General features: G+C 41.7%; 1 pseudogene; it reads right to left on the minus strand.

The window, feature by feature from the left end:
• LOC147979172 (uncharacterized) overlaps positions 1–24,346 on the minus strand; it is a 47,647-nt pseudogene extending 23,301 nt beyond the window's left edge.
• Positions 24,347–24,655: the final 309 nt, after the last annotated feature.

Genomic DNA, 24,655 nt, shown 5'->3' on the forward strand with positions numbered 1-24,655 from the left:
TTGACTGACTTGCCCGATGATCGGCGAGCCATAGAAAATAAATGGATCTTTAAGAAGAAGACATACGCATATGGTAATGTAACCATCTATAAGGCTCGGCTTGTCGCTAAGGGTTATCGACAAGTTCAAGGGGTTGACTATGATGAGACCTTCTCACCCGTAGCGAAGCTGAAGTCTGTCCGAATCATGTTAGCAATTGCCGCATTCTATGATTATGAGATATGGCAAATGGACGTCAAAACGGCATTCCTTAATGGTTTCCTTAAGGAAGAATTGTAAATGATGCAACCGGAAGGTTTTGTCGATCCTAAGAATGCTGACAAGGTATGCAAGCTCCAACGCTCGATCTATGGGCTGGTGCAAGCATCTCGGAGTTGGAACATTCGTTTTGATGAGATGATCAAAGCGTTTGGGTTTACACAGATTTATGGAGAAGCCTGTGTTTACAAGAAAGTGACTGGGAGCTCTGTAGTATTTCTCATATTATATGTGGATGACATACTATTGATGGGAAATGATATAGAACTCTTGGAAAGCATAAAGGCCTGCTTGAATAAGTGTTTTTCAATGAAGGACCTTGGAGAAGCTGCTTACATATTAGGCATCAAGATCTATAGAGATAGATCGAGACGCCTCATTTGTCTTTCACAAAGCACGTACCTTGACAAGATATTGAAGAAGTTCAATATGGATGAGTCCAAGAAGGGGTTCTTGCCTGTATTGCAAGGTGTGAGATTGAGCACGACTCAATGCCTGACCACGACAGAAGATAGAGAAAAGATGAGTGTCATCCCCTATGCCTCGGCCATAGGGTCTATTATGTATGCCATGCTGTGTACCAGACCTGATGTAAACTTTGCCGTAAGTTTGGTAGGAAGGTACCAAAGTAATCCCGGCATGAACACTGGACAACAGTCAAGAATATCCTGAAGTACCTGAAAAGGACTAAGGATATGTTTCTCGTTTATGGAGGTGACGAAGAGCTCGTCGTAAAGGGTTACGTCGATGCTAGTTTCGACACAGATCTGGATGACTCCAAGTCACAAACCGGATACATGTATATTTTGAATGGTGGGGCAGTCAGCTGGTGCAGTTGCAAGCAAAGCGTCGTGGCGGGATCTACATGTGAAGCGGAGTACATGGCAGCCTCGGAGGCAACACATGAAGCAATCTGGATGAAGGAGTTCATTACCGACCTAGGAGTTATTCCTAATGCGTCGGGCCCGATGACTCTCTTCTGTGACAACACTGGAGCCATTGCCCCTGCCAAGGAGCCTAGGTTTCACAAGAAGACCAGGCATATCAACCGTCGCTTCAACTCCATTCGTGAAAATGTTCAAGATGGAGACATAGAGATTTGTAAAGTGCATACGGACCTGAATATCGCAGATCCATTGACTAAACCTCTTCCACAAGCAAAACATGATCAACACCAGAACTCTATGGGTGTTCGATTAATCACAATGTAACTAGAATATTGACTCTAGTGCAAGTGGGAGACTGTTGGAAATATGCCCTAGAGGCAATAATAAAATGGTTATTATTATATTTCCTTGTTCATGATAATTGTCTATTGTTCATGCTATAATTGTGTCATCCGGAAATCGTAATACATGTGTGAATACATAGACCACAACATGTCCCTAGTGAGCCTCTAGTTGACTAGCTCGTTGATCAATAGATGGTTACAGTTTCCTGACCATGGACGTTGGATGTCGTTGATAACGGGATCACATCATTAGGAGAATGATGTGATGGACAAGACCCAACCCTAAGCCTAGCACAAGATCGTGTAGTTCGTATGCTAAAGCTTTTCTAATGTCAAGTATATTTTCCTTAGACCTTGAGATTGTGCAACTCCCGGATACCGTAGGAATGCTTTGAGTGTGCCAAACGTCACAACATAACTAGGTGTCTATAAAGGTGCACTACGGGTATCTCCGAAAGTATCTGTTGGGTTGGCACGAATTGAGACTGGGATTTGTCACTCCGTATGACGGAGAGGTATCTCTGGGCCCACTCGGTAAGACATCATCGTAATGAGCTCAATGTGACTAAGGGGTTGGTCACGGGATGATGTGTTACGGAATGAGTAAAGAGACTTGCCGTAACGAGATTGAACAAGGTATCGGTATGCCGACGATCGAATCTCAGGCAAGTGCTATACCGGTAGACAAAGGGAATCGTATACGGGATTGATTGAATCCTTGACATCGTGGTTCATCCGGTGAGATCATTGTGGAACATGTGGGAACCAACATGGGTATCCAGATCCCGCTGTTGGTTATTGGCCGGAGAGATGTCTCGGTCATGTCTGCATAGTTCCCGAACCCGTAGGGTCTACACACTTAAGGTTCGGTGACGCTAGAGTTGTAATGGGAATTGTATGTCGTTACCGAAAGTTGTTAGGAGTCCGGTATGAGATCCCGGACATCACGAGGAGTTCCGGAATGGTCTGGAGGTGAAGATTTATATATGGGAAGTCCAGTTTCAGTCACCAGAAAGGTTTCGGGGTTTATCGGTATTGTACCGGGACCACCGAAGGGGTTCCGGGGGTCCACCGGGAGGGTCCACCTGCCCTGAAGGACCTAATGGGCTGTAATTGGGTGGGAACCAGCCCCTTAGTGGGCTGGTGAGCCCCCCCAAGGGCCCAAGGCGCCTAGGGCTGGAAATCCTAGGGGGCCGCTGCCCCCCCGGGGGGCGGGCGCCCCTAGGTGGAAACCCTAAAGGGGCCGCCACCCCTCTAGATGGATCTAGGGGGCCGGCCCCCTGTCCCCTTCCCCAATAAATAGTGGGGGGTGGGAGGGAAACCGCACCCCTTCTCCTGGCGCAACCCTCCCCCTTCCTACACCTTCTCCTCCTCCGTAGCGCTTAGCGAAGCTCTACCGGAGAACCATGAGCTCCACCGCCAGCACGCCGTCGTGCTGCCGGAGCTCTCCCTCAACTTCTCCTCCCCCTTGCTGGATCAAGAAGGAGGAGACGTCCCCGGGCTGTACGTGTGTTGAACGCGGAGGCGCCGTCGTTCGGTGCTTAGATCGGAATCAACCACGATCTGAATCGCTACGAGTACGATTCCTTCATCCGCGTTCTTGTAACGCTTCCGCATCGCGATCTTCAAAGGTATGAAGATGCACCCCCCTCTCGTTGCTAGTAAACTCCATAGATTGATCTTGGTGATGCGTAACTTTTTTAATTTTTCCAACGATCCCCAACAGTACCCTCGTAGACCGAAAGCGGAAGCATTTAGTAACGCGGTTGATGTAGTCGAACGTCTTCATGATCCAACCGATCCAAGTACCGAACGTACGTCACCTCCGCGATCTACACACGTTCATCTCGGTGAAGTCCCTCGAACTCTTGATCCAGTTGAGGCCGAGGAGAGTTTCGTCAACATGACAGCATGGTGACGGTCATGATGAAGTTACCGACGCAGGGCTTCGCCTAAGCACTACGACAATATGACTAAGGTGTAAAACTTTGGAGGGGGGCACCGCACACGGCTAAAGATCAACTTGTGTGTCTATGGGGTGCCCTTCCCCCCGTATATAAAGGAGGGGAGGAGGAGGCCTGCCGGCCCTAGGGGGCGCGCCCAAGGGGGGAGTCCTACTCCAAGTAGGAATCGACTCCTCCCTTTCCTAGTCCAAGTAGGAGAAGAAGGAAGGAGAAGGAGAGGGAAAGGGAAAGAGGGGCCGCATGCCCCTCCTCTAGTCCAATTCGGACTCCCCTTGGGGGGAAACTCCTGGCTGCTGCCCTCTCTCTCCCCTAAGGCCCACTAAGGCCCATTACTTTCCCGGGGGGTTCCGGTAACCCTTTCGGCACTTCGCTTTTATCCGAAACTATCCGGAACACTTTCGGTGTCCGAATAACATGGTCCATTATGTCAATCTTTATGTCTCGACCATTTCGAGACTCCTCATCATGTCCATGATCTCATCCAGGACTCTGAACAACCTTCGGTACATCAAATCACATAACTCATAATACAAATCGTCATCGAACGTTAAGCGTGCGAACCCTATGGGTTCGAGAACTATGTAGACATGACCGAGACACATCTCCGGTCAATAACCAATAGCAGAACCTGGATGCTCATTTTGGTTCCTACATATTCTACGAAGATCTTTATCGGTCAAATCGCATAACAACATACGTTGTTCCCTTTGTCATCGGTATGTTACTTGCCCGAGATTCGATCGTCGGTATCATCATACCTAGTTCAATCTCGTTACCGGCAAGTCTGTTTACTCGTTCCATAATGCATCATCCCGCAACTAACTCATTAGTCAATTTTCTTGCAAGGCTTATAGTGATGAGCATTACCGAGAGGGCCCAGAGACACCTCTCCGAAACACGGAGTGACAAATCCTATTCTCGATATATGCCAACTCAACAAACACCATTGGATACACCCGTAGACCATCTTTATAATCACCCAGTTACGTTGTGACATTTGATAGCACACTAAGTGTTCCTCCGGTATTCGGGAGTTGCATAATCTCATAGTCATAGGAACATGTATAAGTTATGAAGAAAGCAATAGCAATAAACTAAACGATCATAGTGCTAAGCTAACGGATGGGTCTTGTCCATCACATCATTCTCTAATGATGTGATCCCATTCATCAAATGCCAACACATGTTTATGGCTAGGAAACTTAACCATCTTTGATTAATGAGCTACTCAAGTAGAGGCATACTAGGGACACTCTGTTTGTCTATGTATTCACACATGTACTAAGTTTCTGGTTAATACAATTCTAGCATGAATAATAAACATTTATCATGATATAAGGAAATATAAATAACAACTTTATTATTGGCTCTAGGGCATATTTCCTTGAGTCTCCCACTTGCACTAGAGTCAATAATCTAGATTACACAGTAATGATTCTAACACCCATGGAGTCTTGGTGTTGATCATGTTTTGCTCGTGAGAGAGGCTTAGTCAACGGGTTTGCAACATTCAGATCCGTATGTATCTTGCAAATCTCCATGTCTCCCTCCTTGACTTGATCGCGGATGGAATTGAAGCGTCTCTTGATGTGCTTGGTTCTCTTGTGAAATCTAGATTCCTTTGCCAAGGCAATTGCACAGGTATTGTCACAAAAGATTTTCATTAGACCCGATGCACTAGGCATTACACCTAGATCAGATATGAACTCCTTCATCCAGACTCCTTCATTTGCTGCTTCTGAAGTAGCTATGTATTCCGCTTCACACGTAGATCCTGCCACGATGCTCTTCTTAGAACTGCACCAACTGACAGCTCCACCGTTCAATAAAAATACGTATCCGGTTTGTGACTTAGATTCATCCGGATCAGTGTCAAAGCTTTGCATCGACGTAACCATTTACGACGAGCTCTTTGTGACCTCCATAAACGAGAAACATATCCTTAGTCCTTTTCAGGTATTTCATGATGTTCTTGACCGCTGTCCAGTGATCCACTCCTGGATTACTTTGGTACCTCCCTGCTAAACTAATAGCAAGGCACACATCAGGTCTAGTACATAGCATTGCATACATGATAGAACCTATGGTTGAGGCATAGGGAATGACTTCCATTTTCTCTCTATCTTCTGCAGTGGTCGGGCATTGAGTCTGACTCAACTTCACAGCTTGTAACACAGGCAAGAACCCTTTCTTTGACTAATCCATTTTGAACTTCTTCAAAACTTTGTCAAGGTATGTGCTCTGTGAAAGTCCAATTAAGTGTCTTGATCTATCTCTATAGATCTTGATGCCTAATATATAAGCAGCTTCACCGAGGTCTTTCATTGAAAAATTCTTATTCAAGTATCCTTTTATGCTATTCAGAAATTCAGTATCATTTCTAATCAACAATATGTCATCCACATATAATATCAGAAATGCTACGGAGCTCCCACTCACTTTCTTGTAAATATAGGCTTCTCCAAAAGTTTGTATAAAACCATATGCTTTGATCACACTATCAAAGCGTATATTCCAACTCCGAGAGGCTCGCACCAGTCCATAAATGGATCGCCGGAGCTTGCACACTTTGTTAGCACCTTTAGGATCGAAAAAACCTTTGGGTTGCATCATATACAACTCTTCTTTGAGATATCCATTAAGGAATGCAGTTTTGACATCCATTTGCCAAATTTCATAATCATAAAATGCGGCAATTGCTAACATGATTCAGATAGACTTAAGCATCACTACAGGTGTGAAGGTCTCATCGTAGTCAACTCCTTGAATTTGTCGAAAACCTTTCGCAACAAGTCGAGCTTTGTAGACAGTAATATTATCGTCAGCGTCGGTCTTCTTCTTGAAGATCCATATATTCTATATGTCTTGCCGATCATCAGGCAAGTCAAGCAAAGTCCACACTTTGTTCTCATACATGGATTCCATCTCAGATTTCATGGCCTCAAGCCATTTCGTGGAATCTGGGCCCATCATCGCTTCCTCATAGTTCGTAGGTTCATCATAGTCAAGTAACATGACTTCAAGAACATGATTACCGTACCACTCTGGTGCGGATCTTACTCTGGTTGACCTACGAGGTTCGGTAGTAACTTGATTAGAAGTTTCATGATCATCATCATTAGCTTCCTCACTAATTGGTGTAGGAATCACTGGAACTGATTTCTATGATGAACTACTTTCCAATAAGGGAGAAGGTACAGTTACCTCATCAAGTTCTACTTTCCTCCCACTCACTTCTTTCGAGAGAAACTCCTTCTCTAGAAAGGATCCATTCTTAGCAGCGAATATCTTGCCTTTGGATCTGTGATAGAAGGTGTACCCAACAGTCTCCTTTGGTTATCCTATGAAGACACATTTCTCCGATTTGGGTTCGAGCTTATCAGCTTGAAGCTTTTTCACATAAGCATCGCAGCCCCGAACTTTAAGAAATGACAATTTGGGTTTCTTGCCAAACCATAGTTCACATGGTGTCGTCTCAACGGATTTCAATGGTGCCCTATTTAACATGAATGCGGCCGTCTCTAAAGCATAACCCCAAAACGATAGCGGTAAATCAGTAAGAGACATCATAGATCTCACCATATGTAATAAAGTGCAGTTACGACATTCAGACACACCATTACGCTGTGGTGTTCCAGGTGGCGTGAGTTGCGAAACTATTCCGCATTGTTTCAAATGAAGACCAAACTCACAACTCAAATATTCACCTCCACAATCAGATCGTAGAAACTTAATTTTCTTGTTACGATGATTTTCCACTTCACTCTGAAATTCTTTGAACTTTTCAAATGTTTCAGACTTATGCTTCATCAAGTAGATATACCCATATCTGCTCAAATCATCTGTGGATGTCAGAAAATAATGATACCCTCCGCGAGCATCAACACTCATCGGACCGCATACATCAGTATGTATTATTTCCAATAAGTCTGTTGCTCGCTCCATTGTTCCGGAGAACGGAGTCTTAGTCATCTTGCCCATGAGGCATGGTTCGCAGGCATCAAGTGATTCCAAAAGCCCATCAGCATGGAGTTTCTTCATGCGCTTTACACCAATATGACATAAATGACAGTGCCACAAATAAGTTGCACTATCATTATTAAACTTATATCTTTTAGCTTCAATACTATTAATATGTGTATCACTACTATCGAGATTCAATAAAAATAGACCACTCATCAAGGGTGCATGACCATAAAAGATATTACTCATATAAATAGAACAACCATGATTCTCTGATTTAAATGAATAACCGTCTCACATCAAACAAGATCCAGATATAATGTTCATCTTAATGCTGGCACCAAATAACAATTATTCGGGTCTAAAACTAATCCCGAAGGTAGATGTAGAGGTAGCGTGCCTACCACGATCACATTGACTTTGGAACCATTTACCACGCGCATCGTCACCTCATCCTTAGCCAATCTTTGCTTAATTCGTAGCCCTTGTTTCGAGTTGCAAATATTAGCAACAGAACCAGTATCAAATACCCAGGGGCTACTGTGAGTATTAGTAAGGTACACATCAATAACATGTATATCAAATATACCTTTTACTTTGCCATCCTTCTTATCCGCCAAATACTTGGGGCGGTTCCGCTTCCAGTGACCAGTCCCATTGCAGTAGAAGCACTCAGTCTCAGGCTTAGGTCCAGACTTGGGCTTCTTCACTTGAGCAGCAACTTGCTTGGCGTTCTTCTTGAAGTTCCCCTTCTTCCCTTTTCCCTTCTTCTTGAAACTAGTAGTCTTATTGACCATCAACACTTGATGCTCCTTCTTGATTTCTACCTCCGCAGCCTTTAGCATTGCGAAGAGCTCAGGAATTGTCTTATCCATCCCTTGCATATTATAGTTCATCACGAAGCTTTTGTAGCTTGGTGGCAGTGATTGAAGAACTCTGTCAATGACACTATCATCAGGAAGATTAACTCCCAGTTGAGTCAAGTGGTTGTGGTACCCAGACATTCTGAGTACATGTTCACCGGCAGAACTATTCTCCTCCATCTTGCAGCTGTAGAACGTATTGGAGACTACATATCTCTCAATCTGGGCATTTGCTTGAAATATTAACTTCAACTCCTGGAACACCTCATATGCTCCATGACGTTCAAAACGTTGTTGAAGTCCCGATTCTAAGCTGTAAAGCATGGCACACTGAACTATCGAGTAGTCATCAGCTTTGCTCTGCCAGATGTTCATAACATCTGGAGTAGCTCCTGCAGCGGACTTTGCACCTAGAGGTGCTTCCAGGACGTAATTCTTCTATGCAGCAATGAGGATAATCCTCAAGTTACGGACCCAGTCCGTGTAGTTGCTACCATCATCTTTCAACTTAGCTTTCTCTAGGAACGCATTGAAATACAAATGAACAGTAGCACGGGCCATTTATCTACAACAACATAGACATGCAAAATACTATTAGGTACTAAGTTCATGATAAATTAAAGTTCAATTAATCATATTACTTAGGAACTCCCACTAAGATAGACATCCCTCTAGTCATCTAAATGATCACGTGATCCATATCAACTAAACCATGTCCGATCATCATGTGAGATGGAGAAGTTTTCAATGGTGAACATCACTATGTTGATCATATCTACTATATGATTCACGCTCAACCTTTCGGTCTCAGTGTTTCGAGGCCATATCTGCATATGCTAGGCTCGTCAAGTTTAACCTGAGTATTCTGCTTGTGCAAAACTGGCTTGCACCCGTTGTATGTGAACGTAGAGCTTATCACACCCGATCATCATGTGGTGTCTCGGCATGACGAACTGTAGCAACGGTGCATACTCAGGGAGAACACTTATACCTTGAAATTTAGTGAGAGATCATCTTATAATGCTACCGTCGAACTAAGCAAAATAAGATGCATAAAAAGATAAACATCACATGCAATCAAATAAGTGATATGATATGGCCATCATCATCTTGTGCCTTTGATCTCCATCTCCAAAGCACCATCATGATCACCATCATCACCGGCTTGGCACCTTGATCTCCATCGAAGCATCGTTGTCGTCTCGCCAACTATTGGTTCTATGACTATTGCTACTGCTTAGTGATAAAGTAAAGCAGTTACATGGCGATTGCATTTCATACAATAAAGCGACAACCATATGGCTCCTGCCAGTTGCCGATAAATGTTACAAAACATGATCATCTCATACAACAATTTATATATCATCACGTCTTGACCATATCACATCACAGCAAGCTCTGCAAAAACAAGTTAGACGTCCTCTTCTCTGTTGTTGCAAGTTTTACGTGGCCGCTACGGGCTTCTAGCAAGAACCGTTCTTACCTACGCATCATAACCACAACGATTTTTCGTTAAGTGTGTTGTTTTAACCTTCAACAAGGACCAGGCGTAGTCACACTCGATTCAACTAAAGTTGTAGAAACAAACACCCACTAGCCACCTGTGTGCGAAGCACGGCGGTAGAACCAGTCTCATGAACGCGGTCATGTAATGTCGGTCTGGGCCGGTTCATCCAACAATACCGCTGAATCAAAGTATGACATGCTGGTAAGCAGTATGACTATTATCGCCCACAACTCTTTGTGTTCTACTCGTGCATATAACATCTACGCATAGACCTGGCTCTGATGCCACTGTTGGGGAACGCAGTATTTCAAAAGATTTACCTATGATCACGCAAGATCTATATAGGAGATGCATAGCAACGAGAGGGGAGAGTGTGTCTACGTACCCTCGTAGATCAAAAGCGGAAGCATTTAGTAACGCGGTTGATGTAGTCGAACGTCTTTGCGATCCAAGTACCAAACATATGGCAGCTCCGCGATCTGCGCATGTTCAGCTTGGTGACGTCCCTCAAACTCTTGATCCAGTTGAGGCCGAGGGAGAGTTTCGTCAGCGCGATGGCGTGGTGACGGTGATGATGAATTTACCGACGCAGGGCTTCGCCTAAGCACTACGACAACATGACCGAGGTGTAAAACTGTGGAGGGGGGCACCGCACACGGCTAAAGATCAACTTGTGTGTCTATGGGGTGCCCCTCCCCCATATATAAAGGAGGGGAGGAGGAGGCCATCCGGCCCTATGGGGCGCGCTCAAGGGGGGAGTCCTACTCCAAGTAGGAATCGGCTCATCCCTTTCCTAGTCCAAGTAGGAGAAGAAGGAAGAGAGGGAGAGGGAGAGGGAAAGAGGGGCCGCGCCCCCTCCTCTAGTCTTATTCGGATTCCCCTTGGGGGGGGGGCGCCGTCTCCTGGCTTCTTCCCTCTCTCTCCCCTAAGGCCCATTACTTCCCCGGGGGGTTCCGGTAACCCTTTCGGCACTCTGGTTTTATCCAAAACTATCCGGGACACTTCCGGTGTCCGAATAACATGGTCCAATATATCAATCTTTATGTCTCGACCATTTAGAGACTCCTCGTCATGTCCATGATCTCATATGGGACTCCGAACAACCTTCGGTACATCAAATCACATAACTCATAATACAAATCATCATCGAACGCTAAGCGTGCGGACCCTACGGGTTCGAGAACTATGTAGACATGACCGAGACACATCTCCGGTCAATAACCAATAGCGGAACCTGGATGCTCATATTGGTTCCTACATATTCTACGAAGATCTTTATCGGTCAAACCACATAACAACATATCCCTTTGTCATCGGTATGTTACTTTCCCGAGATCCGATCGTCGGTATCATCATACCTAGTTCAATCTCGTTACCGACAAGTCTCTTTACTCGTTCCGTAATGCATCTTCCCGCAACTAACTCATTAGTCACAATGCTTGTAAGGCTTATCGTGACGTGCATTACCGAGAGGGCCCAGAGACACCTCTCCGATACTCGGAGTGACAAATCCTAATCTCAATCTATGCCAACCCAACAAACACCTTCGGAGACACCTGTAGAGCATCTTTATAATCACCCAGTTACGTTGTGACATTTTATAGAACACAAGATGTTCCTCCGGTATTCGGGAGTTGCATAATCTCATAGTCAAAGGAATATGTATAAGTCATGAAGAAAGCAATAGCAATAAAACTAAATGATCATTATGCTAAGATAACAGATGGGTCTTGTCCATCACATCATTCTCCTAATGATGCGATCTCGTTCATCAAATGACAACACATGTCTATGGCTAGGAAACTTAACCATCTTTGATTAACGAGCTAGTAAAGTAGAGGCATACTAGGGACACTCTGTTTGTCTATGTATTCACACATGTACTAAGTTTCCGGTTAATACAATTCTAGCATGAATAATAAACATTTATCATGATATAATGAAATATAAATAACAACTTTATTATTGCCTATAGGGCATGTTTCCTTCACAGGAAAGTTAGATGTGTTGGGGAACGTAGCATGCAATTTCAAAAAAAATCCTACGATCACGCAAGACCGAAAGCATTAACGAGAGAGGGAGAGTGTGTCCACGTACCCCCGTAGACCGAAAGCGGAAGCGTTAGGTTAACGCAGTTGATGTAGTCAAACGTCTTCGCGATCCAACCAATCAAGTACCGAACGTACGGCACCTCCGAGTTCAACACACATTCAGCTCGATGACATCCCTTGAACTCTTGATCTAGCAGAGGGGCGAGGGAGAGTTTCGTTAGCACGACGGCGTGGTGACGATGATGGTGATGTGATCCGCGTAGGGCTTCGCCTAAGCACTATGTGAATATGACCGGAGGAGTAAACCATGGAGGGAGACGTCGCACACGGCTTGGAACAATTGGTGTGTCTCCGAGGGGTGCCCTGCCCACGTATATAAAGGAGGAGGGGAGGAGGCCAGCCACCAGGGGCGCGCCAAGGAGAGGAGAGTCCTACTAGGACTCCAAGTCCTAGTAGGATTTGCCCCCTCTCTTTTCCTTCTCACGAAGGGGGGAAGGGGGAAGGGAGAGGGAAGAGGAGAAGGAAAGGGGGGCGCGCCCCCTCCCCTAGTCCAATTCAGACTCCCCATGGGAGGGGGGCGCAGCCACCCCTTGTGGGCTGCCTCCCCTCTCCCCTATGGCCCATGTAGGCCCAATATTTCCCTGCGAGGGTTCCGGTAACCCCTCGGTACTCTGATAAATATCTGAAATGTCCTAAAACCATTCCAGTGTCCGAATACCTTCGTCCAATATATCAATCTTTACCTCTCGACCATTTCGAGACTCCTCGTCATGTCTGTGATCTCATCCGAGACTCCGAACAATCTTCGGTCACCAAAACACATAACTCGTAATACAAATCATCATCGAACGTTAAGCTTGCGGACCCTACGGATTCGAGAACTATGTAGACATGACCAAGACACATCTCCGATCAATAACCAATAGCGGAACCTAGATGCTCATATTGGTTCCTACATATTCTACGAAGATCTTTATCGGTCAAACCACAAAGACAACATAAGTCATTCCCTTTATCATCGGTATGTTACTTGCCCGAGACTTGATCGGGTATCCTCATACCTAGTTTAATCTCGTTACCGGCAAGTCTCTTTACTCGTTCCATAATGCATCATCTCGCGACTAACTCATTAGTCATGATGCTTGTAAGGCTTATCGTGACGTGCATTACCGAGAGGGCCCAGAGATACCTCTCTGATACTCAGAGTGACAAATCCTAATCTCGATCTATGCCAACCCAACAAACACCTTAGGAGACACCTGTAGAGCATCTTTATAATCACCCAGTTACGTTGTGACATTTGATAGCACACAAGGTGTTCCTCCGGTATTCGGGAGTTGCATAATCTCATAGTCAAAGGAATATGTATAAGTCATGAAGAAAGCAATAGCAATAAAACTAAACAATCATTATGCTAAGCTAATGGATGGGTCTTGTCCATCACATCATTGTCCTAATGATGTGATCCCGTCCATCAAATGACAACACATGTCTATGGTTAGGAAACTTAACCATCTTTGATTTACGAGCTAGTCAAGTAGAGGCATACTAGGGACACTTTGTTTTGTCTATGTATCCACACATGTATCAACTTTCGGGTTAATGCAATTCTAGCATGAATAATAAATATTTATCATGATATAAGGAAATAAATAACAACTTTATTATTGCCTCTAGGGTATATTTCCTTCGAGATGCACACCCACTTAGTTTCTTTTTGAGCTTTCATAAATTTATAGCTCTAGTGCATCCATTGTATGGCAATCCCTACTCACTCACATTGATAACTATTGATGGGCATCTCCATAGCCCGTTGGTACGCCTAGTTGATGTGAGACTATCTCCTTCTTTTTGTCTTCTCCACAACCACCATATTCTATTCCACCTATAGTGTTATGTCCATGGCTCACGCTCATGTATTGCGTGAAAGTTGAAAAGGTTTGAGAACATCAAAAGTATTAAATAATTTCCTGGTTTGTCATCGGGGTTGTGCATGATTTGAATATTTTGTGTGATGAAGATGGAGCATAGCCAGACTATATGATTTTGTAGGGATAAGCTTTCTTTGGCCATGTTATTTTGAGAAGACATAATTGCCTTGTTAGTATGCTTGAAATATTATTGTTTTTATGCCAATATTAAAATTTTGTTTTGAATATTATGGATCTGAACATTCATGCCACAATAAAGAAAAAATATATGGATGAATATGTTAGGTAGCATTCCACATCAAAAATTATGTTTTTATCATTTACCTACAAGAGGACGAGCAGGAATTAAGCTTGGGGATGCTTGATACATATCCAACGTATCTATAATTTTTGATTATTCCATGGTATTATATTATCTATCTCGGATATTTTATATGCATTTATATGATATTTTATATGATTTTTGGTACTAACCTATTAACCTAGAGCCAAGTGCCAGTTTCTGTTTTTTTCTTGTTTTTGAGTTTTGCAGAAAAGGAATATCAAATGGAGTCCAAATGAGCTGAAAATTTATGATGATTTTTATGGACCAGAAGAAGCCCCCAAAGCACAAGAGGTGGGCCAGAAGAGTCCTGAGTCAATGATAAGGGTGGAGGACACGCCCACCCCCCTAGGGCGCCCCTGCCTTGTCGCTGACTCGTGGACCCCCCTGACATGACATCGACGCCAAAAAATCCTATAAATCCAGAAACCCCCAGAATTAAACCTAGATCGGGAGTTCCGCCGCCACAAGCCTCTATAGCCACTAAAAACCAATTGGGAGCCTGTTCCGGCACCCTGCTAGAGGGGAAACCATCACCGGTGGCCATCTTCATCATCCCAACGGTCTCCATGATGAGGAGAGAGTAGTTCACCCTCGGGGCTGAGGGTATGTACTAGTAGCTATGTGTTTGAAATCTCTCTCTCGTGTTCTTGATTTGGCACGATCTTGATGTACCGTGATCTTTGTTATTATAGTTGGATCATATGGTGTTTCTCCCTCTCTACCTTCTTGTGATGAATTGAGTTTTACCTTTGAGGTTTCACTATTATCGGATTGAATACTAGTATGGATTTGAGAACACTTGATGTATGTCTTGCGTGGGATACCCGTGGTGACAATGGGGTGTTCTACTGATTCACTTGATGTATGTTTTGGCACTCAACTCGTGGATTCCCGAGGTGACATTAGGGTAATCTATGCATAGAGGTTGATGTACATTTTCGTCCTTGTTTCTCTGGTAGAAATTTTGGGGCACTCTTTGAGGTTCTTTGTGTTGGATTGAATATTATGAATCTGAAGTTGTTTGATGCATATCGTATAATTGATCCACGGATACTTGTGGTGACATTGGAGTATCTAGGTGACATTAAGGTTGATTGATGTGTGTCATATGGTGTTATTTTAATACAAACTCTAGGGCTGTTTGTGACACATAGGAATAGCTCAATGGATTGATCAGAAAGAATAACTTTGAGGTGGTTTTGTACACTACAAGCAATTTCATATTATGTTCTCCGCGATAGGAACTTTGGAGTGACTTTTGTCATATGTTGAGGGATTGCCATATGATCTAATTATGTTATCATTGTTGAGAGAACTTGCACTAGTGAAAGTATGAACCTTAGGCCTTGTTTTCAAGCATTGCAATACTGTTTCCGCTCACTTTTACCACTTGCTACCTTGTTGTTTTTATATTTCCAGATTACAAAAACCTATATCTACCATCCATATTACACTTGTATCACCATCTCTTCGCCGAACTAGTGCACCTATACAATTTACCATTGTATTGGGTGTGTTGGGGACACAAGAGACTCTTTGTTATTTGGTTACAGGGTTGTTTGAGAGAGACCATCTTCGTCCTACGCCTCCCACGGATTGATAAATGTTAGGTCATCCACTTGAGGGAAAATTGCTTTTGTCCTACAAAACTCTACGCTTGGAGGCCCAACACGAGTCTACAAGAAGAAGGTTGCATAGTAGACATCAAGCTCTTTTCTGGCGCCGTTGCCGGGAGGTTAGTGCTTGAAGGTATATCTTTAGATCTTGCAATAGAATCTTTTAGTTTATTGTTTTATCACTAGTTTAGTATATAAAAGAAAACTACAAAAAATGGAATTTAGGTTGCCTCATATGCTTCATCATTACAATGTCTTTCTTGAGAATGATGGAAAGGAAAATTGTGCCAAAGTGTTAGTGGAAGAAGTCAATAAAATGTTTGGCACTAAATATTTGGATGATGAGCATGATTGCAATGTTGTTGGTATGAATTCTTTCAATATCCATGATGCTAATGATATGCAAAGCCACAAGCTTGGGGATGCTATGTTTGATGAAGATGATACTTTTTGCCCCCAAGTTTTGATGAGCAATTTTATTATGATGATAGCATGCCTCCTATTTATGATGATTATATTGATCAAAGTGGGCTTGGAAGAGTGTCAACTTTAGTAAGCAATGATCCCACTATTTTGGAGGGTGTTGAATCTTATTGTGATAATTATGAAAGTGGATTTGGAGAGGTCATGACTTTATTTAGTGATGAATCCACTATTTTGAAGAGGTTCCAATTGATTATATGAACAAAGTTGCTATCTATGATGATTATTGTGATGACATGTATGCTATAAAGAATAATGATAATCATGAAACTTGTCATCATGATTTTAATTTTCAATTGGATTTTGCCTCACATGATAGTTATTTTGTTGAGTTTGCTCCCACTACTATTCACGAGAATAAATTTGCTTATGTGGAGAGTAATAAAATTTCTATGCTTGTGCATCATGAAAATAATGCTTTATGTGATAGTTATATTGTTGAATTCATTCATGATGCTACTAAAAATTATTATGAGAGAGGAACATATGCTTTTACATATTGCAACAATATCAAGTTTTCTCTCTATGTGTTGAAAATCTTGAAGTTTTGCTTGCTTTACCTTCCTATGCTAGTTGATTCTTGCTCCCATAAATTGTTTGCTCACAAAATACCTATGCATAGGAAGTGGGTTAGACTTAGATGTGTTAGTCTTATGCTTCATGATTCTCCCATTATGTTTCAATTCTTACCTTTTATGTGAGCATCATCAAAATCATCATGCCTAGCTAAAAGGCATTAAAGAAAAGTTCTTGTTGGGAGACAACCCAATATTTATACCTACTGTTTTTGCGTGTTCACATGATTATTCTACTTTAGTAATCATGTTTTATAGCTTTTGTTTCAATAAAGTGCCAAGTAAAGCCTTTGGGATAGTGTGGATGATAGTTGACTTGATTCTGTGCAAAAACATAAACTTTTGTTCCCAGTGACAAAATTGTTTAAAATTACTGGAGCGTTGAAAAATTCTGAATTTTTACAGTTGATTGAAATAAAAATTGCCTACGTTGTCCTAATTTTTCATAATTTTTGGAGTAACATAAGAATGGTTGTTGTTCAGATCATTACAGACTGTTCTGTTTTTGACAGATTCTGTTTTCAATGCATAGTTTGCCTGTTTTCTAGTTTCTTTGGCTTATATTGGTCAATATAAATTGTAGAAATGATATGGTAAAGTAGAATTGTGTGAGAACAATTTTGAATCTTTTCTTGGCAGTACCAAAGTGAATGATTTGTCTTTATCATACTAACCCATCTCACGAAGTTCTGTTAAGTTTTGTGTGATTGAAGTTTTCAAATTTTGGGTGGGATATCGATATGAGGAGAATAAGGAGTGGCAAGACCCTAAGCTTGGGGATGCCCAAGGCACCACAAGGTAATATTCAAGGAAGATCCAAGCAACTAAGCTTGGGGATGCCCCGGAATGCATCCCCTCTTTCGTCTTCAACATTATCGGTAACTTCACTTGGAGCTATATTTTTATTCATCACATGGTACGTGTTTTGTTTGGAGCGTCATTTTATTTTATTAGTATTTGCTTGCTGTTATTTGTAGTAATGTTTTTCATCTTTTAGTTCAATAAAAAGGTCAAGTGTAGCCTTTACCATGCTTATTTTCCAAGTCTATATGTTGCTTTTTGAAAACAGAAAGTTTTTTTATCATTGCCTGAATTCTTATGGAAAGTTAGAATGTGATAAAATCTTGAAATTTTTACACAATGAGTAATAACAAAATTTCTACAGTTTGGTAATTTTTCAGAATTTTTGGAGTTAGGGAAATATGAATCCTCTTGCATTCTTTACAGACTGTTCTGTTTAGACAGATTGCTGTTATGTTTTCTTGTTGAATGATTCTATTTGAGGATAGGAGTATTAAATATGCAGAGGCATTTATTATGCAATGTAAAATTATAATTTTAGTGATTTTCTACAGTAGAGAATGATAAGGTTTAGCATTGATTTATACTAACTTATCTCACGAGTTCTTATTGAGTTTTGTGTGGATGAAGTTTTTTAAAATTAGGGAAACCGTTATATGAGAGGAATTAAGGAGACAAAAAAGCTCAAGCTTGGGGATGCCCAAGGCATCCCTAGCTAATATTACAAGAAGTCTCAAGCATCTAAGCTTGGAGATGCCCTGGTAGGCATCCCACCTTTCTTCTTCAACAACTATCGGTCAGTTTTGGTTGAGTCTAAGTTTGTGCTTCTTCACATGATATGTGCTATCCTTGCAATGTCATTTTAATTTTTTTGCTTGCTGTTTGAATAAAGTACTTAAGATCTAAATTTTCTTTATGTTAGAGAGTCTTCACATAGTTACATAATTATTCGACTACTCATTGATCTTCACTTATATCTTTTGGAGTAGTTTGTCAGTTGCTCTAGTGCTTCACTTATATCTTTTTAGAGCATGATGGTGGTTTTATTTTGAAGAAATCGATGAACTCTCATGCTTCACTTATATTATTTTGAGTTAAACAGCATGGTAATTTTCTTTGGTTATGAATTTAGTCCTAATATGATAGGCATCCAAAAGGGATATAATAAAAACTTTCATATAAAGTGCATTGAATACTATGAGAAGTTTGATTCCTTATGATTGTTTTGAGATATAAATATGGTGATATGAGAATCATGCTAGTGAGTAATTGTGGATTGTAGAAATACTTGTGTTAAAGTTTGTGATTCCCGTAGCATGCACGTATGGTGAACCGTTATGTAACGAAGTTGGAGCATAATTTATTTATTGATTGTCTTCCTTATGAGTGGCGGTTGGGGACGAGCGATGGCCTTTTCCTACGAATCTATCCCCCTAGGAGCATGCGCGTAGTACTTTGTTTCAATGACTAATAGAATTTTGCAATAAGTATGTGAGTTCTTTATGACTAATGTTGAGTCCATGGATTATACGCACTCTCACATTTCCACCATTGCTAGCCTCTCTAGTATACCGCAACTTTCACCGATGCATTACACCCACCATTACCCTTCCTCAAAACAGCCACAATACCTACCTATTATGGCATTTCCATAGCCATTTCGAGATATATTGCCATGCAACTTTCCACCGTACCATTTACTATGACATGCTTCATCATTCTTATATTGCTTTGCATGATCATTTAGTTGACATCGTATTCTATACATGTCACTCTTGAGTCATTGCACATCCCGGTACACCGCCGGAGACATTCATATAGTCATATTTTGTTCTAAGTATCGAGTTGTAAGTAAATAAAAGTGTGATGATCTTCATTATTAGAGCATTGCCCCATGTGAGGAAAAACAAAAGAGGCCAAAGAAGCCAACAACAAAAAAAGCGCCAAAGAAGCCAAACAAAAAAAGAGAAAAGAGAGAAGGGGCAATGTTACTATCCTTTTTCCACACTTGTGCTTCAAAGTAGCACCATGATCTTCATGATAGAGAGTCTCCTATGTTATCACTTTCATATACTAGTGGGAATTTTTCATTAGAGAACTTGGCTTGTATATTCCAACAATGGGCTTTCTCAAATTGCCCTAGGTCTTCATGAGCAGGCAAATTAGATGCACACCCACTTAGCTTATTTTTGAGCTTTCATAAATTTATAGCTCTAGTGCATCAGTTGCATGGCAATCCCTACTCACTCACATTGATATCTATTGATGGGCATCTCCATAGCCCGTTGATACACCTAGTTGATCTGAGACTATCTCCTTCTTTTTGTCTTCTCCACAACCACCATTATCTATTCCACCTATGGTGCTATGTCCATGCCTCACGCTCATGTATTGCATGAAAGTTGAAAAGGTTTGAGAACATCAAAAGTATGAAATAATTGCCTGGCTTGTCATCGGGGTTGTGCATGATTTGAATATTTTGTGTGTTGAAGATGGAGCATAGCCAGACTATATGATTTTGTAGGGATAAGCTTTCTTTGGCCATGTTATTTTTAAAAGAAAAAATTGCCTTGTTAGTATGCTCGAAGAATTATTGTTTTTATGTCAATATTAAACTTTTGTTTTCAATCTATGGATCTGAACATTCATGCCACAATAAAGAAAAAATACATGGATGAATATGTTAGGTAGCATTCCACATCAACTTTTTTTGTTTTTATCATTTACCTGCTCGAGGACGAGCATGAATTAAGCTTGGGGATGCTTAATACGTCTCCAACGTATCTATAATTTTTGATTGTTCCATGCTATTATATTATTTATCTGGGATGTTTTATATGCATTTATATGTTATTTAATATGATTTTTGGGACTAAACTATTAACCTAGAGCCCAGTGCCAGTTTCTGCGTTTTCCTGGTTTCTGAGTTTTACAGAAAAGGAATATCAAACAGAGTCTAAATGAGCTGAAAATTGACGGTGATTTTTGATGGACCAGAAGAACCCCCGAAGCACAAGAGTTGGGCCAGAAGAGTCCCGAGTAACGACAAGGGTGGAGGACGCGCCCACCCCCTAGGGCGCACCCCCTGCCTTGTCGCTGACTCGTGGACCCCCCTGATGTGAAACCGACGCCAAAAATTCCTATAAATCCAGAAACCCCCAGAAATAAACCTAGATCGGGAGTTCCGCCGCCGCAAGCCTCTTTTAGCCACGAAAAATCAATCTGGAGCTGATGAACCACAAGTATATGGGATCAATTGTAGCCTTTTCGATATGTCAGAGTGTCGAACCCAACAAGGAGCAGAAGGAAATGACAAGTGGTTTTCAGCAAGGTAATGTCTGCAAGCGCTGAAATTGTAAGTAACAGAGTAGTTTGATAGCAGTAACAAAAGTGCAGCTAGGTAGCCCAATCATTTTGAGGCAAAGGACATGCCAAAACAGTCTCTTATAATAAGCAAAGCGTTCTTGAGGGTACACGGGAAGTTCATCTAGTCACTTTCATCATGTTGATTCGATTTGTGTTTGCTACTTTGATAATATTTGATATGTGGGTGGACCGGTGCTTAGGTGTTGTTCTTACTTGAACAAACCTCCTACTTATGATTAACCACCTCACAAGCATCCGCAACTATGAGAAAAGTATTAAGAATAAATTATAACCATAGCATTAAACTTTTGGATCCAATCGGTCCCTTACGGAATAGCGCATAAACTAGGGTTTAAGCTTCTGTCACTCTCGCAACACATCATCTAATAACTACTCCACAATGCATTACCTTAGGCCCAAATATGGTGAAGTGTCATGTAGTCAACGTTCACATGACACCACTAAGGGATCACAACATACATACTTTCAAAATATCGAACACATATCAAGTTCACATGATTACTTGCAACGTGATTTCTCCCGTGACCTCAAGAACAAAAGTAACAACTCACAAATGATTATCATGCTCAAGATCAGAGGTGTATTAAATAGCATACAGATCTGAACATATAATCTTCCACCAAATAAACCATATAGTAATCAACTACATGATGTAATCAACACTACTAGTCACCCACAAGCACCAATCTATAGTTCTGGTACAAAGATTAAACACAAGAGATGAACTGGGGTTTGAGAGGAGATGGTTCTGTTGAAGATGTCGATGGAGATTTCTCTCCCCAAGATGGGAGAGTTGTTGGTGATGATGATGAGGTTGATTTCCCCCTCCGGGAGGGAAGTTCCCCCAGTGGAATCGCTCCGCCGGAGGGCAAAAGTGCTCCTGCCCAAGTTCCGCCTCGAGATGGTGGCGCTCCGTCCCGAAAGTCCTCTCTTTTTTTCTAGGTCAAAATGACTTATATACCAGAAGATGGGCACCGGAGGTAGGCCGAGGGGAGCACAACCCACCAGGGCGCACCTGGGCTCCTTGGCGCGCCCATGTGGGTTGTGCCCACCTGGTGGGCCCCCTCTGGTACTTATTGGCTCCAATATTTCTCATATTTTCCATAAAAATATCTGTGAAGTTTTAGCTTGTTTGGAGTTGTGCAGAATAGGTGGCCTGGCGTAGCTTTTCCAGGTCCAGATTTACAGCTGCCAGAATTCTCCCTCTTTGTGTGTACCTTGCATACTATGAGAGAAAAGGCATTAGAATTACTCCAAAAAGCATTATGATGCATAAAAACATCATAAATAACAGTAGGAAAACATGATGCAAAATGGACGTATCAACTCCCCCAAGCTTAGACCTCGCTTGTCCTCAAGTGAAAACCGAAAATGAAAAACATGTCCACATGCTTAGAGAGAAAGGTCATAGAAGCATCATGTGAATTATTATAACAACAACAAACTTCAACATAAAACTTTTATCATAGAACTTTTCATGAATAAGTAACAATTCATCACACTATCAAAGTATAAAGCATAAACTCTATTGGAAACCAACAAACTATGTTCTCAGTCAACTTTGCAACTACAATTCATCATCTTTTCAGGAATGGTCACGTATCGGAGCCTTTAGGAAAGTCCACATACTCAACCATCATATAGTCTTCTATGATTGCTAACACTCATCGCATACACATGAGCAAAACGTTTCAACCGGACACATAGAAAGATTGGGGCTTATAGTTTCGCCTCCCAATGTATTCACCTCAAGGGTGATGTCAACAATAATAACTTATGCTACACATATTCAACTGGACATATGTACCTAGATCTTTCCTCACCACATGATGTTTCCAAAGGAGAAAAATAAAAAGGAATAGAGAGAAGAAACTTGACTCTTGCATAGAAGTAAATACATAAAAGTAAAAGATAGGTCCTTCGCAGAGGGAAGCAGATGTTGCCATGTTCTTATTTGTTTGTATGCTCAACCCCTTAGTGCAAAAGAACGTCACGTCATATTTCCCCTTATGATAGCAACCTTTATTATGCAGTATGTCGCTTTTATTTGTTGCTATCACAAGTTCGTACAACGCTCAATTTTCTCTTACACTAAATGATCTTACACTTTTAGAAGCAATTTTTATTGCCTTATTGCACCGATGACAACTTACTTGAGGGATCTTGCTCAATCCCTATGTAGGTATGTTGGACTCTCGAAAATAAGATTGGGGTTTAAGGGTTTTTGGATGCACAAGTAGTATCTCTACTTGGTGTGGAATTTTTGTCTAGTAAAGATAGGGCTCAAGCACCACATGTTGAAGAATCTATGACAATATAACTTCTATGTGAATATGAACAAACATAAATCATTATGTTGTCTTCCTTGTCCAATGTCAACAATTTTGGCATATAATATTTTGATGGGGGCTCACAATCACAAAAGATTTCCAGGATAGTGTATTTATATGTGAATCTCCTCTTCCCTTATTAATTCTTTCATGAGTTGCATCATTGAACAATGCTATGTTTGTTAATCTCTAATAAAATTTTCTACTTATACTTTTCCTTATGTGGTGTCATCACCTACCATAAGATTAGCATATGATCTTTTTCATTTATTTCCTTTCTTTTTATTGGAACAAGAAAGTAAAGAAAGTAAAACTCAAACAAAACTTTATTATATATCTCGCACACGATTACAAAGATAGATCACTAAGCAAACTCTCGAAAAGAAAGGATCGAACTAAACTTTTATTCATATAAAGCAAAAGATAACTATGGATCGAACTAAAATAAGTAAAGGAAAAGGATAGTGGGGTGATACGATACCGGGGCACCTCGCCCAAGCTTGGCAGAAGCCAAGGGGAGTGCCCATACCCGATACTCAATTTTCTTTTGGTGATGAAGATGAAGGTGGTGGTGATGAAGTGGAGGTGATCTTGTCCTCGGGTTTCCACGGCAGAGGTCCACCATCATAAGAGGAAGAATGAGTCTCACGGGTCCTGCAACTGGCAGCCAAATTCATACCTTTAAACCTTGCGTCATATTCAAAGACTTGGTTTTGGAGGTCATAGATCTGGCTTTGGAGGAATTTGATTTGCTCGTTGAGGGTGAAGACGACGTCCTTGAAGGACTTTCCATCCACCTTGATATCACGGGTAAGGTCCGTGATCATGAGGTGATTAGCATTGAGTCCACGCTCCACCATCCCCTTGCACCGGAAGACCTCCTGCTCCATAGCTTCAAGCCTGGCCTCCACGGTTCCCGTCCCCCTGGGACCTTTCCCATCGCAGATGTGCAACACCCCCTCATGCATCTGGATGACTTGAGGGTGCTGCACCACCTCCCGCAAATATGGGTTGATGATGTTCTTGAAGAACCTATCCTTGGAGGAGCTTGAAGCGGCCATGGTAGATGGGATCTCACAGAAAACAGCAAGGAAAAGAAAATAGAAGATTTCTCCATGATACGGTGGTCAATAGGTTCTGGGGGTATATAAATTTTTTTGTCTTAGGAAACAAGCAAACGGTAGAAAAACGGAGTCCGGAAGGTACCCGAGGTGGGCACAACCCACCTGGGTGCGCCCGGCAAGCCAGGCGCGCCCTGGTGTCTTGTGCCCACCAGGGTCACTTTCCCGGTAGTTTCTTATTTCCCTAATTTTTGTTATTTTCCAAAACGGACATAAAATATTTTTGTTTATTTTTCAGAGTCTGTTTAC

The sequence above is a fragment of the Triticum urartu genome, chromosome 3A (assembly GCF_056163025.1).
Source record: "Triticum urartu cultivar PI428250 chromosome 3A, HENAU_Tu73, whole genome shotgun sequence".
NCBI lineage: Eukaryota > Viridiplantae > Streptophyta > Magnoliopsida > Poales > Poaceae > Triticum > Triticum urartu.